Source organism: Chiloscyllium plagiosum, unplaced genomic scaffold, assembly GCF_037043375.1.
Source record: "Chiloscyllium plagiosum isolate Xiang-an unplaced genomic scaffold, Cpla_swu_hap1 HiC_scaffold_14, whole genome shotgun sequence".
In the NCBI taxonomy this organism is placed as follows: Eukaryota; Metazoa; Chordata; class Chondrichthyes; order Orectolobiformes; family Hemiscylliidae; genus Chiloscyllium; species Chiloscyllium plagiosum.
Genome location: NW_028270152.1, coordinates 99,483,882 through 99,498,918, shown reverse-complemented (window position 1 = coordinate 99,498,918; position 15,037 = coordinate 99,483,882).

Genomic DNA, 15,037 nt, shown 5'->3' with positions numbered 1-15,037 from the left:
TATTCAACACAAAATACAAGGAGATAAAAGCTGTTCTGCACATACCAAAATATGAAAACTACAAAAAGTCAATATTGTTAAAATACACTTACTATGTGGAGCTATATAAATTGAAATGTGAATTACAAAACCATGGAAGTGCTGTGCAAACTTTATCAATCATTATTTGACCCAGAGCTGAGATCCTGATTTCCCCTCTGCCAGTGATTCCCTTCACTGAGACTCCACCCTGCCTCTCACGCAGTGTCTAGAGGGGCTACAAGTTCCTGTTGGCTCAGAATATTTAAATTAATCCACCCTCGCCCGGGAACCAATCTATTGGTCTATTGGATTGTGTTTAGCTGTCAGCCACTCAGTTCTGGGATGATATTGGCGATAAATGATCTGGGATGAAAGCCAGTATCAGCATGGTGCTCACAAGGTATGGCACCAGACAAAGGGCTTGCAGTCTGTGAGAGTTTCAAAGAAAGGTTTCTGTGTATTCCTCCTCATGCTGTCTCCTGATCTAACTTCACATTCGTCTGACACTCCTTGCTCTCACTTACTCTGTAGCTCCCTTTTTCACTCTGTTTATCTCACTTCATTGTCTTTCTCTCCGTTTATTTCTCTCCCTCTCAGTCTAGCTCCGATCATTCCTTCTATTTTCAAGCTGTCAAATTGGAGACCTCGTGGACGCATGGTGGGCTGAATGGCCTCCTTCTGTGTTGTATTAATTCTGAAGTTCTCTGACACACAGTAACACGTTTTGGTGCCTGGAGAGACAAGCTGGTCCAGTGAAGGACACAGTGGACAATTAATCATTATCTCTTCCGATTTTCTGACATTCAGCGACATAAAAATATCTATTCAAACAAACAGATCCCTCATATGAAGATAAGGACACCTCAGACTGCCAGGCCACTTTGATCAGTCCCCTCTTTTTTGTTGTTGTTGTTCTCAGCTGTACTGCGATTAGTCTCCAACTCCTCCTCAGTCTCTGAACTTGTGGACCGACTGCTGTGGTTCCATACACCCCTCCCCCACCGCCGCCGCACACTAGTTTAAACCCTCGTAAAGGACAATAGCAAACCTGCCTGCCAGGAGATTACTGCCAGTTCAAAGCCATCCCAACCATTTTGTTTATATCCTATCAACCGGGAATCCCAATGATCCACATATCTCAGATTGCTATCAGTCCATGTGCATCCCTTCGTTCTTGTGTGTATCCTACTGACCTGTGAATCCCAATAAGCCACATATCGTAAATTGCTGCCAGTTCAGGTTCATACCGTCTTTTTTGTCTATATCCTACAGACTCGGGATCCCAATGATCCACATCTCGGAAGTGCTGCCGCCCCCACAACACTTTGATAATGTATTTTACTGTGCTACCTTACGATTCCTAACCTCACTCGCACGTGACATGTTCTAATGTCTCCAAAATTCAAATATTCTTTCGGCACCCTCCAGCAAGGCCTTTTCTTTAAACTGGATAGACTTGGCAGTGAAATCTTAAGTGTGACGTCAGGAAAGTGAGACTACTGAATCAGTCCAATGACCACCGGATCTGATATCTATCCCGGCCAGCAAACCTGGTGACAAGGCATACATATAGACCATCTATTTGCAAATGGATGAGGATAAATAGAAGATTAGAAAATGGCCGAGCAGATGGATGTAATTCAGTCTGTTTACTCAGTTTTGCTATTCAATTGGATTCCAGTTATTCTGTTCCTTTCAATAGCAGGTTCTTTACTCAGCATCTGCAGCGGGTCAGAAAGTTCCCAGTGACGTTGAGAGCACAGTCCTGCGAAAGGACTATCCAGTACCAGGCAATGGGGTGTGGAGAGTCTCAGGGGTGGCACAAGGAAAGGCTGCATGTTGTGACAATGGATGGAGGGAACTGAGAGAGATGGAGTGAGCATCCAGGGACACTGCACTCAGACAATTGGCCGGGCAAGATTCCTAAACACCCAGAGGAACCCGCGAACCACGGCTGCTTTTTCAAAATCCTGTCACATATGCTGCATTTCTCGATTGAACAAAAGCGAAAATACTGTAGATGGTAGAAATCTGAGACGTACTGTGGAGACAGAAAAGAGTCAATGCTCCCAATGCAGACACGGGAAGAATGTACAAAGTCCACACAGACAGGGTCCAGAGATTGGAAATGAACCCTAGTCCCTAGCACTATGAAGCAGCATTGCTGTGTCACCATGCTGCCCAAAGATGGATAATTGGGGATAGTACATATATAGGCAGACATACTGTTCTCCGTGATCAGGATTAAGAGTCCTGAAGGTTGTGTTGTCTACATGGTCCTCGGGTTTGGGATATATCACCTAGGTTGCAGAACTTAGAGCGGGAGGGGAATGATCCAGTGTAGGAACCAACGGCTGGACAAACAAATGACAATCAGAAGAGCGACGGGTAATACAGGACTGAACTATTATATCGGAATGCATGCAGTATAAGGAATAAGGTAAATGAGCTTGTGACTCATCCATAAATTGGCACGTACGACATAGTGGGCATTACAGTGACATCGCTGCAAGATGATCAGGATTGGGAGATGAATATTCAAGAAAATTCATCCTGTCGAAAAGATAGGTAGGTGTGCAGAGAGATAGAGTTGTCTCAGTATTAAGAATGAAATTTAATCAATGATCAATAATAAGAAGTGAAATAAGGTCAGATGGTGTAGAATCTGTGTCGGTAGAATTGAGGAATCAAAAAAGTGAGAAAATGCAGTTGGGGTTATATAAAGGGGGCGCGGGTGTAAGATACACCAGGAGCTAGAAAGATGTGTCGGAAAGTCAAAGTTGCAGGTATCATGTGGGATTTTATTTCACAGATTGACTAGGATTTCAGATTGATAGCGGTTGGCAGGAAAAGGAATGTGTGGAATGTCTATGAGATGGCTTTTTGGGGCAGCTTGTGCAGGCAGACAAGGTGAGGGGAGCCTAAGGTGAAGTGATCATAATATAATTGAATTCACTCTGCAATTTCAAATGGAAAAGTTAGAATCAGAAGTAACTGCATTACAGCTGAATAAAAACAATTACACAGACATGAATGTGGAGCTGGGTAGAATTGACTACGAGACGGGCCCAGCAGGAAAGACTGCTCCAACAGCAATGGCAGGAGATTTTTGGATTAGTTCAGGATACAGCAGAAATTTATCCTGAGGAAAAAGAGGCATGTATAGGGAGGATGGGGCAACCATAGCTGACTCGGGTAGTCAAGTATAGGATAAAAGCAAAAGAGAAAGTATATAATCTGGCAAAGTGCAGTGGAAAATCTGAGGATTGGAAAGCTTACAAAGACAAAACAGAGAGCAAACAAAATAACATAGAGAGGGAGATTATTAAATATGGGGGTAAGCAAGCCAGTTCAAAAGAGTGGCAAAAGTGAACATTTGGACTGCTGGAAAATGATACTGGATAGATAGCAGTGGGAAACGAGAAAATGGCCAATGAACTGAATAATTACTTTGCATTATCTTTCATGGTGGAAGGCACGAGTAATACCTTAAACATTCAAGAGACTGAGGGGCCAAAACTGAATATGATGGCCCCCACCATGGAGAACATGCTAGAAAAAAATGTAATGGGAAAAATGTGGATAAATAACTTTCACCAGATGGACTACATCCCAGTATTATAAGGGAGATAGCTGAAGAGGGAGTGGAGGAAATCGTGGTGATCTTTCAGGAATCACGAGAGTAAGGAATGATCCCAGAGCACTGGAAACCCACTAACGTTACACTCCTTTTTAACAAGGGAGTAAGGAAAAAGCCAAAACAAAACCCACCATGAATAGCTTAAGCTCTGTCGTGGGTCAGATCCTGGAATCCATTGTGAAGGATGAGATTTCTGAATAGTTAAAAGTGTTTGGTAAAATAGGGCAAAGTCAGCATGATTTCATCAAGGGAAAATAATGACTGACAAATCTATTGGAATTCTTTGAAGAGGAAATGAGCAGCTCGATCAAGCACAGCCAATGGATATTATCCACCTGGAATTCAATAAGGCCTTTGACAAGGTGTCACACAGGAGATTACTGAGTATGATAAGGGTCCGTCGTGTTAGAGGCAAAGTAGTGGCATGGATAGAAACTTGGCTGTCTGGCAGAAAGCAGAGAGTGGGGATAAAAGAGTACTTCTCAGGATGGCATCCGGGGACAAGTGGTGATCCAGAATGCTCAGTGTTGGAATCACAACTTTTTACTTGTTACATTAACGAACCTTGATGAGGGAATTGAAGGCACTCTGGTTAGGTTTGCAGACGATGCAAAGATAGGCAGATGGACAGGTCTTATTCAGGAAGCGGAGAGGCTGAACAAGGATTTGGACAGGTAAAGAGATCGTCAGATGTATTCCAACGAAGAACAGATGCATGGTCTATTTTCTAAATGGCGAGAAAATTCAGGAATCTGAAGTGCAAAGGAACTTGGGAGTTCTACTGCCGGGTTCTCTCAAGGTCAGCTTGCAGTTTGAGGCAGTAGTTGGGAGGGCAATTGCAATTATGATTGGGAGCATTTACTACGAGAAGAATTGAATATAAGAACTGACTGTATACGGCTCTGGTCAGACTACATTTGGAGTATTGTTCTCATTTTTGAGCTCCGTACTTCAGGAAGGTTGTACTGGTCCTGGAACGTTTTCAGAGGATTTTCACGAGAATAGTCATAGGAATGAAAAGCTTATTGCATGAGGAATGTTTGAGTACTCTGGGTCTATCCTTGATAAAGTTTGAAACGATGAGAGGGAATGCAATTGAAATAGACAGAATACGAAATGACCGGGAGAGAGTGGATGTTGATAAGATGTTTCCATTGGACTAGAATCCGAGGGCACAGCCTCAGATGAAAGGGAACGCCTTTTAGAACAGTGATAAGGAGAAAGTTATTTAACCATAGACTGATGAATCTTTGAAATTTATTGCCACAGAAGGCTGTGGGGTCAGGTCATTGAGTATGTTTGAGACGTAGATAGATAGTTTTTGATTATCCAGGGAATGAAGGGTTATGGGGAGAAGATCGGAGAATGGGTTTGAGAAACATAGCAGCGATGATTGAATGACGGAGCAGACCTGATGAACTAACTGTCATAATTTATGCTCCAATGTCTTATAGTTTTGTGTTCTAAACCTTAAGGAAGTACCTTGCATCTCCGAGAAGATAGATTCATGTTCCTCAGAAATGTCAGAAGCTGGGCATAGTTAACTGTTTTAGAATGAAGGTATTGTGGCTGCTGTCGGGGTGGTGGAAAATATGACATTCAGTGCAGGAACACACACCAACTGCACTGTATTAATGTGGGCATAGTTTATTCAAAACTTGGACCTCTCCGTCTCTCTCAATGGGGAGTAGTGTTGGGGTGGGTGGGCGTAACGTCCGCCCAGGCACTTAAGCTATCCTGAATCATGCATACTGAGTGAAATAGCAGTCATGAAATTTATCACATTTTCATTGTCTGTTTAGAATATAAGGAGTGATTGTCCATCCCTCTCAGGGTTCAATGCAATCACGTCTTATTCTCTCACAGTGCTACAGATCAACCTTCACTTCCTCCTCATGGTGCCATCATCGCAGGGATTAAGCTGGCCGAACCCCTCTTCACTCTCTCTGTGGTTAGGAGGTCACTCCATATAAAGGAAAGAAAATCTGTCCACAATCCCCCAAATACTGCCTCAACAACACTCTCAGCTTTGATCACAATAATTCATTCCCCTCACTTATCTGGCTCGATTTCTTTCGTGTGACCCAGGAAATAATTAATTTCCAATGCACTGCCACTGATGTAGAATTCAAAAAACATCCTTATATCTGGAAGTCAGCAGCAATAAAGCCAGCACCAGAGGTGCCCATGGAGATGGACATCACTCTTGGGAGAGACTCAATCACAAGGAATACATCTAAAACAGTGAATGGCTACCGACCTGAACAAAAATGAGCTGTTGGAATATGGGATGCAAGCAGAGGAAGGGAGCTACCTTTGCATTTGTTCTGCCCTCACCGGACGTGTGCAGCCATAGTCAGGCCAGCATGTTATGCTGATCTTGAACTGAGTGGCTGGTTCAGCTGTTCCATAGGACAATAAATAGTAAAACAAATTGCCGTGGGTTTATAGTTAAACAGAGACTTGACCAGAGAAGGGTGACCCACTGCCTTCTCTAATGGGCATAAGGCAAGCCGATATCAAAAGAGTATCATTCTGTGGTTCTATAATACGAGCCAATGACGTGACCCACCATATACTGTCTGCCCATCTTTCAGGTTTTGTGCAGAGAACAAGTTAAACATCTCAAGTGCAATTAGTTTGCAATGGACACGTGGTTAGAAGTGCCATGAAACAGATGGATCTAGAATTCACAAAGGCACAAACGCTGGTTTATTCAGGAATTGAAGTGTTGACTGGGATGTCTTAATCGTAGTACTGGACAGAATTGGTATGTGGGGAAGATATGGAGATGTACACTTTGCAGGAGCAAACGAATCAAAGTGGATGAGAACAGTGTGTTTTACCGTCGTGTACTGGTTAGTAATTTGTAAATAACAGTTTACTAGTTATAATTTCTAAGGAATGGAATCTTTGATTGAAGCTGAAAACGTTGGCTTGCACCTTTCCAAAATCTGCATATCATGAGCATCGGTTCAGTTCAGACCATTTCACTAAATAGACAGAGTGACTTACCAGGCGGACAAACCATAGTAAGGATAAGAGAGTAACCAGCTTGAATAACCATCAGTACATCTTCAATCCGCGATGCTAATGATATCCAAGGCTGGGAAAGCCAGTAAAGACCATAGGATAAGCTCCTATCCATTGTTGGAACATTCCAGTCTAATGTTCCCAGATTCTGATCCATTGTTGGAACATTCCAGTCTAATGTTCCCAGATTTTCATCTCTCCTGCCTTTCTCTCTGAAGCTGCTAATCCCTCTTCCTGCTGTTGGACATGCTCCCACTTACATTATTGGGTAAAACACTGAAAGCATTCCCTTATTGATAGAAGAGAGAAACTCTCTATGGACGCATACGAATCATGAGAATGATATAATTACAATCGCTGAACAAATAGCTCCAGTTAACCACTTTGAATTCAATGCTACTTTATTAAAATTAAAAATAACTTTTAACATTTATGCAATCTGGGTGTGACATGCGTGTGTGACTGAAGGAAGGAATGTTGAAGATGGCAGATTGATTGTGTGTAATCATTCAGTCAGTCTTGGATATAGAAGTGATGCCAGAAGTTTACCGGATCATAAACATGCTTCTCTGTTCATAAATACAGACATAAATCCCGTAACTACTGATCAGTCATTGCAAAATCAATAAAACATTGAGAAAACATCTATCATCCATGATCTGATAGCAAAATGTGCCAAACAAAACGTGGGTTATAACAAACAAACGGCATGGATACGTTAACAGAGAATTGCACATGGCAAACACAGTTCAGATTGTTATTCCAGGATCAGAGAGGGCAGCTGTGGGTCATGCTGTTGATGTTACCGATGTTAAGGAACTGTCATGAAGTGTCATTTAATGGACTTCAATTACATTGTGATTATGATATTGGGGAAAAGACAGAAAACGGAGAGGACTGGGGGACATGGCTGATTAGACGGGGTGGAGGGACAGTGATGATTCCCATTTACCAGAATTGGAATGTTACGCTTCATAACTCACATGAAGAGCAGATTCAAGAATACATCTATAATGAGCAATTAACAGAGACAGCATTAATGAAATGCGTTTATGCAATATAAAATACAGGAACAAAATGATTTTCTGCTCACACCAAAATATGGAAAGTATAAAGAGATAAGGTTGTTCAAAGTTTGTGATAAGATTTGTAGCTCGGATGCTCGTTGTTGTGGTTCTGTTCGCCGAGCTGGGAATTTGTGTTGCAGACGTTTCGTCCCCTGTCTAGGTGACATCCTCAGTGCTTGGGAACCTCCTGTGAAGCGCTTCTGTGATGTTTCCACCGGCATTTATAGTGGTTTGTATATGCCGCTTCTGGTTGTCAGTTCCTGCTGTCCGTTGCATTGTTCGCGATATTGGGTCCAGTTCGATGTGCTTATTGATTAAATCTGTGGATGAGTGCCATGCCTCTAAGAATTCCCTGGCTGTTCTCTGTTTGACTTGTCCTCTAATAGCAGTGTTGTCCCAGTCAAACTCATGTTGCTTGTCATCTGCTAAGGATAGCTGGTCGAGTCCTTTCGTGGCTAGTTGGTGTTCATGGATACGGATCATTAGCTGTCTTCCTGTTTGCCCTGTGTAGTGATGTGTGCAGTCCTTGCATTGGATTTTGTACACTACGTTGGTTTTGCTCATGCTGGGTATCGGGTCCTTTGTTCTGATGAGTTGTTGTCTGAGAGTGGCTGTTGGTTTGTGTGCTGATATGAGTCCTAGTGGTCGTAGTAGTCTGGCTGTCAATTCGGAAATCTCCTGATGTATGTTATTGTGGCTAATCCTTTGGTTTGCGGCATGTCCTCGTTCCGTTGTCTTTCCCTGAGGCATCTGTTGATGAAATTGCGCGGATATCCGTTTTTGGCGAATTCATTGTATAGGTATTCTTCTTCCTCTGTTTGCAGTTCTGGTGTTCTGCAGTGTGTTGTGGCCCTTTTGAACAGTGTCTTGATACAACTTCTTTTGTATGTGTTGGGGTGGTTGCTTTCGTAGTTCAGGACTTGGTCTGTGGGTGTGGCTTTCCTGTAAACCTTTGTGGTGAATTCTCCATGAGGTGTTCTCCGTACCATCACATCTCAGAATGAGAGTCGGTTGTTCTTTTCTTCCTCTCTAGTGAATCGGCTTCCTGTGAGTGTGGCGTTGATGATCCAGTGTGTGTTTCAGTTTAGCAACAGCCTGACATAGCCATACTCACGGAATCATATCTTATGGAAATGACAGAAATTAACATAAACGAAGGAGTCCCTCACTGATTACCATGTAACGTCGTTCCTCATCTGAATCAGTCCTCCTCCACGTTAAACAACACTTGGAGAAAGCACTGACTGTGGCAAGGGCACGAAGTGTATTCTGACCGGGAGATTTCAAAGTCGACCATCAAGAGTGGTTTTGGCAAAATATACGACTGATGACGCTGGACGGGACCTAAAGGACATAGCTACTAGATTGGAACTGCAGCAGATGGTGAGGGAAAGAACGAGAGGGTAAAAAAAAAAATACCTGACCAATCTACTAACTGCAGATGTATCTGTCCATGACAGTATTGGTAAAAGTGACCATCACACTGTCCTTGTGGAGACAACGTCTATTAGCGTCCATAAGATCCTGTGGACCATCAATAGCAGCAGAACTATACTCCTGCACAATCTGTAATGTCACGACCCAGCATGTCCCCCACTCAACCATTACCATCAAACCAGAGGATTAACCCTTGTTCAATGGAGCATGCAGGAGAGCATGCCTGGAGCAGAACCAAGAATATATAAAAATAAAATGTTCATCTGCTGAAGCTTCCAAACAGAAATACTTCGTGCCAGACAACATAAACAGCAAGGGACAGACAGAGCTTAGCGATCACGGAACCAATGCGTCAGAATTAAGCTCTGCAGTCCTCATAATCCGATCGTGAATGGTGGCGGACGATTAAACAACTCACGGAGTCGGAGTCTCCATAAATATCCCCAACCCCAATGATGGAAGAGCACAGCACATCAGTGCAAAATATAAGTCTGAAGCTTTCGTTGCAATCTTCAGTCAGAATTTTTGAGTGGATGATCCATTTCGGCCTCCTCCGGTGGTCCCCATCATTACAAATAGCATTCTTCAGCAAATTCGATTAACTGATATCAAGAAACGGTGAAGGCACTGGATACTGCCATGGCTATGGGCCCTGATAACATGCCGGCAATAGCCCTGAAGACTTGTGCTCCAGAACATCCCATTCCCCTAGCCAAGCTGTTCCCGTATGTTTGCAAATCGACAATGGGGAAAAAAACTGCTCAAGTATGTTCTGTACTTAAAACGCAGGATAAATTCGACCCGTCCAAATACCGCCTAATCAGTCTACTCTCTATCATCAGTAATGATGTAAGGTGTCATCAGCAGTGCTATCAAGCAGCACCTGCTCAAAACTAACCTGCTCAGTGACGCCGAGTTTGGGGTTTGCCAGGGTCAGTCAGCTCCTGAACTCGTCATAGCCTTGGTTCAAACATAGAAAAGGAACTGAATTCCACCCCGGGACATCAAGGCTACATTCTGCCAAATGTGACATCAAGGACCCCAAGCAAAAACGGTGTCGCAGGCCAACATGGCATAATTGGAGTCATACCTGACAGATAGGAAAATGGTCTTTGTTGTTGGAGGTCAGTCATCTCAGCTCCAGAACATCACTGCAGTAGTTCCTTAGGATAATGTCCTAGGTCCAAACATCTTCAGCTGCATCTAATAACAGAAAAGTTATTAGACCTTCCTTCCATCATAAGGTCGGAAGTGGAGATATTCGATGATGACTGCACAATATTCAGCACCATTCGCAAATGCTCAGATAAGGAAGCAGTCCATGCACAAAGCAACAAGGTCTGGACAATATCCAGGCTTGGGCTGACAAGTGGCAAGTAACATTTGCGCCACATAAATTCAGACAATGACTGTCATCAACAAGAAACAATATAACCACTTTGTATTCAGCAGCATAATCATCTCTAAACTCCCCCACTATCAATATCCTGGGGGTATCATTGACCAGACACTCAACCAGACCTTCCACATGAATATGAGAGCAGATTAGAGGCTAAGAGTACTCCACGACTGACTCACCTCCTGACTACCCAAAGCCTGTACATCATCTAAAAGGCACAAGTCAGGAATGAGTTGGAATATCCTCACTTGCCTGAATGGTGGCAGCCCCAACAACACTGAAGATTTTTGACACAATCCAGGACAGACCAGCTCATTTGATTTGCACCACATCCACAAGCATTCACTCACTTCACCATAGTCACTCAGAAGCAGCAGTGTGCACTATCTGCAAGACACAATGGAGAAATTCCCCAAAGATCCTCAGACAGCTCCTTCCAATCTCACGAATACTTCCATCTGGAATGACAAGGCCAGTAGACTTTTGGGAACCCCACCATCTTCACATTCCCCTCCAAACCAGTCAACATCCTGATTTGGAAATATATCGCCTTTCCTTCACTGTTGCTGCGTGAAAACCCTGGAATTCCCTCCTTAATCACTAGTGGGTCATTGCCCAGCAGGTAGATTGCAGCAGTTCGAGAAGGCAGCTCAGCACCACCTTCTCAAGAGCAACTGGGGACGGGCAAGAAATGCTGGACACATCCAGCGATGCCCACATTCAAAAAAAGACTTTAAAAAAAATAGTTCCAAGTTGAGCATCTCGATGGGACAGGTTATCTGGTTTGAACATGAACAGGAAAGCAGTGTTTCTAATATTGAACATTTTAGACTTTTCTGTTATTAAAAGGGTGTTCAGTATTCGATGACTTATTGTTGCTGAGTGCTGTGATAAATTGCATCTGTTTTGTTTAAATCAACAATACTGGCGTAACAGGATCAATCTATCAAAAATACCAGACAGAAAATGTCAATCATCGTCGGGAGAATGTACTCTCGCCAGATGAGACTCGCTGATAGCAGCTTGTAATCAAAATATTAATGGTTTACTGGCTGACACTGAATCTTTCCAATGTCCATATCGCAGGGGTCCCATTGACCAGAACGTGAAGTCAAATCAACATACAAATACAAGGGTTACAAGAGCAGGTCAGATACTTACAATTCTGTACTGAATAATAGACCCCATGACCTAAACGGCATGAGATATAGCAACAGATTTAGGCCATTCAGCCCGTTCCTTCACTCTGACATTGTCATTTTCTCTATGAAAAGTGGAAATATTTTCTACACACTGACTGTATCAATCTTTGCAGTAATGCATTAGTTTCAATCAGACCCCCCAACCCCCCTCACAATTCTTCTAAATTCCATCGAAGACACACACTGCCGCTCATATGACAAGCCGTCATTCCCAGAATGGATCACCTCCAACACCAGCAGATCTGTCTCCAGAGATAGTGTCCAAAACAGCTCACAATTGGCCAAATGCCGTCTATCCATAGCCCGTTACATTCTCAGCAGTATGTCTCCGGTCTTGCATTCTTGCTCTTTTGAAATGAATGCGGACGTTGCTTCTGCTTACCTAACTGCCAACTGAACATGCACATTAACCATAAGAGAGGACGAGTGCTTCAAAATTCTTTTCTGCTTCAGAATTAATGGATCCTATTAGAACATAGTGTCTCCTCTATTCCGCCTACCAAAGTGCATATTCTCACACGTTCCATCAGCCACGTGTTTTCCACAGACCTAAATTGTTCAAGCTTTTCTGCAGCTTCCCCACTTCCTCAATATTATTTGCAAACTTAGTAAAACTGCCCTCAAGTCCTTTGTTCAGTTTGTTCATACATAATACTTCTCCTGGCTCCCTAAGGACCGTTCACCATCTCCAAGACACAACAGTCAAGATGCTTGACTCCATTCAGGTTGAAGCATTGGCTTGACTTGAATGACACTTGTAAAGTCTTCACTCCCTGCCTCGCTGACTCTCAGTAGAAGCACATCCTACCCCCTTTTGTTGTGAGTTTACTTCATTATGGCGCACAATCCCAGTCTATTGATGTCACTCCGTCTCAACACTAACTGAGTGGTGCTCACACCAACCATGTCGCTGTGTATTGATGACGATGGAGGGAGGTCGGCGAGGGGATGTCTATGACGAATAACTGTGTGACAGCCAGGCTGAAACCTGTAACGACAGCCTCGGATGTACCTGTGCCTGCTGTCACCGCTGCAGGCATGATCACTCTTCCTGCAGGTCAAATCAAGGAAAGCAACGGGCCTGGATAGTGTTCCCGGCTGAGCATCAGATCCTGTGAGGACCAACTGGCAGAAGTATTCACATATAATTTCAGCCTTTCCCTCCCACAAGCTGAAGTCCCAACCTGCTTCAAGAAGACCAACATCAACCTTGTAAGTGAGAAAGCTCATGCTTTAATGACTTGATTATCGCCCAGTGGCTCTAACCACTATAAATATGGAGTGATTTGAAAGGCTGGTTATGGCCCACATCGCCTCCAATCTCCCAGCCTGACTATATCCCCTTTAATATGCCGACTGATGTAACGGGTCCATAACAGATGCCATATCCCAAGCCCTGCATTCATCCCAAGGACAGCTGGACAACAAAGACACCTACACCAGACTCCTGCTCATTGACGACAGCTTCACCTTAAACATCATTATCCCCTCCAGACTGATCTCAAAATTCCGTGGCCTGAGTCGCGGCTTCCCTGCACACCGACGGCTGTGTCCTCACCCTCGACTGTACTCCCTGAACACCAAGAGATGTGCCCTCAGCCCCCAACTGTACTCCCTGTACACACACAGCTATGTCCTCGGCCCGCTACTGTACTCCCTGTACACACATGGCTGTGTCCTCAGCCCCTACTCTACACCTTGTACACCCACAGCTGTGCCCTCAGCCCCTTACTGTACTCATTATACGCCATAGCTGTGTCCTCGGCCCCCTACTGTACTCCCTGTACACACACGCTGTGTCCTCAGCCCACTACTGTGCTCCCTGTACACACACGACTGTGTCCCTCTGTTCCCTACTGTACTCGCTGTACACCTACGGCAGTACTTGCAGCCCCCTACTGTACTCTCTGTGCACCCACGGCTGTGTCCTCAGCCCCCTACTGTACTCTCTATGCACACACGGCTGTGTCCTCAGACCACTACTCTACTCCCTGTACACATACGATTGTGTCCGCATCCCCTACTGTACATCCTGTACACACACGGCTGTGTCATCAGCCCCCTACTGTACTCCTGTCCAGACAGGGCTGTGTCATCAGCCCGCTACTGTACTCCCTGTACACAGATGGCTTTGTCATCAGCCTCTTATTGTACTCCTGTATAAACACGGTTGTTTCATCAGCCGCCTACTGTACTCCCTGTACACACACGGGTTTGTCCTCAGCCCCCTACTGTACTCCGTTACACATGTGGCTGTGTTGCCAAATTCCAAACAATGCCAATTATAATTTTGTTGCTGGCATCACCAAAGCAAGGAGTGATTTAAAACAACGATGTGTCTGAACACAGAAAGGAGACAGTGGGTTTGATGGCATGGTGGAATGATAATAACCTCCCTCTCAAATTCAGCAAAAGTAAAGAACTGATCATTGACTTTTGAACGAAAGGAGGGGAACAAGGCCATTATCTACATCAACGGTCGAGACAGTGCAGAGCGTCAAGTCCCTCGGAGTGATGACAACTGGTAAACTACCCTGGACTTCTCACATAGGTGTGACAGTCAAGATGGTTCAAAAACGTCTCTCCTTCCTCACTTGGCTCAGGATTTTTATCATGCGCTGCTTCTACAGATGCACTATTGTGAACGGTGTGTCCGGGTGCGTGATGGCCTGGAACGGCAACACTCTCCACAGGAACATCAGAAACTACAGAAGATTGTGTTCACAGCCCAGACTATGACGGACTCCAATTTACCAACCATTGACTCTACTTACACGGCTCGTTGCAGCAGAAAGGCTGCCAACATCTATCCAAGATGACTGAGGGAAGGGAGAGAAGAAATAGTTAGGGCCTGGACCGATATCTTTGTAACATCCTTGAACACAACTGAGGTCAAGGAGGACTGGGAAGTTTCTAGTCCCCTTGTTAAAGAAGGGTAGCATGAATAATCCAGTTAGTAATAGACCGGTGAGCCTGACGTCTGGGGTAGGGAAACACCGAGAGAAATGCTGAGGGATAGGATCTATTCTCATTTGGATGAAAATGGTCTTATCAGTGAGAGGCAACATGGTTTAGTGCAGGGAAGGTCAGGTCTTACCAACTTAATAGAATTATTTGAGGAAGTGACAAAGTTGTTTGATGAGGGAGGGGCTGTAGATGTCATGTACATGGACTTCAGGAAGAAGTTTGTTAAGATTTCCCATGGTCGGGTTATGGAGAAAGTGAAGTCACGTGTGGG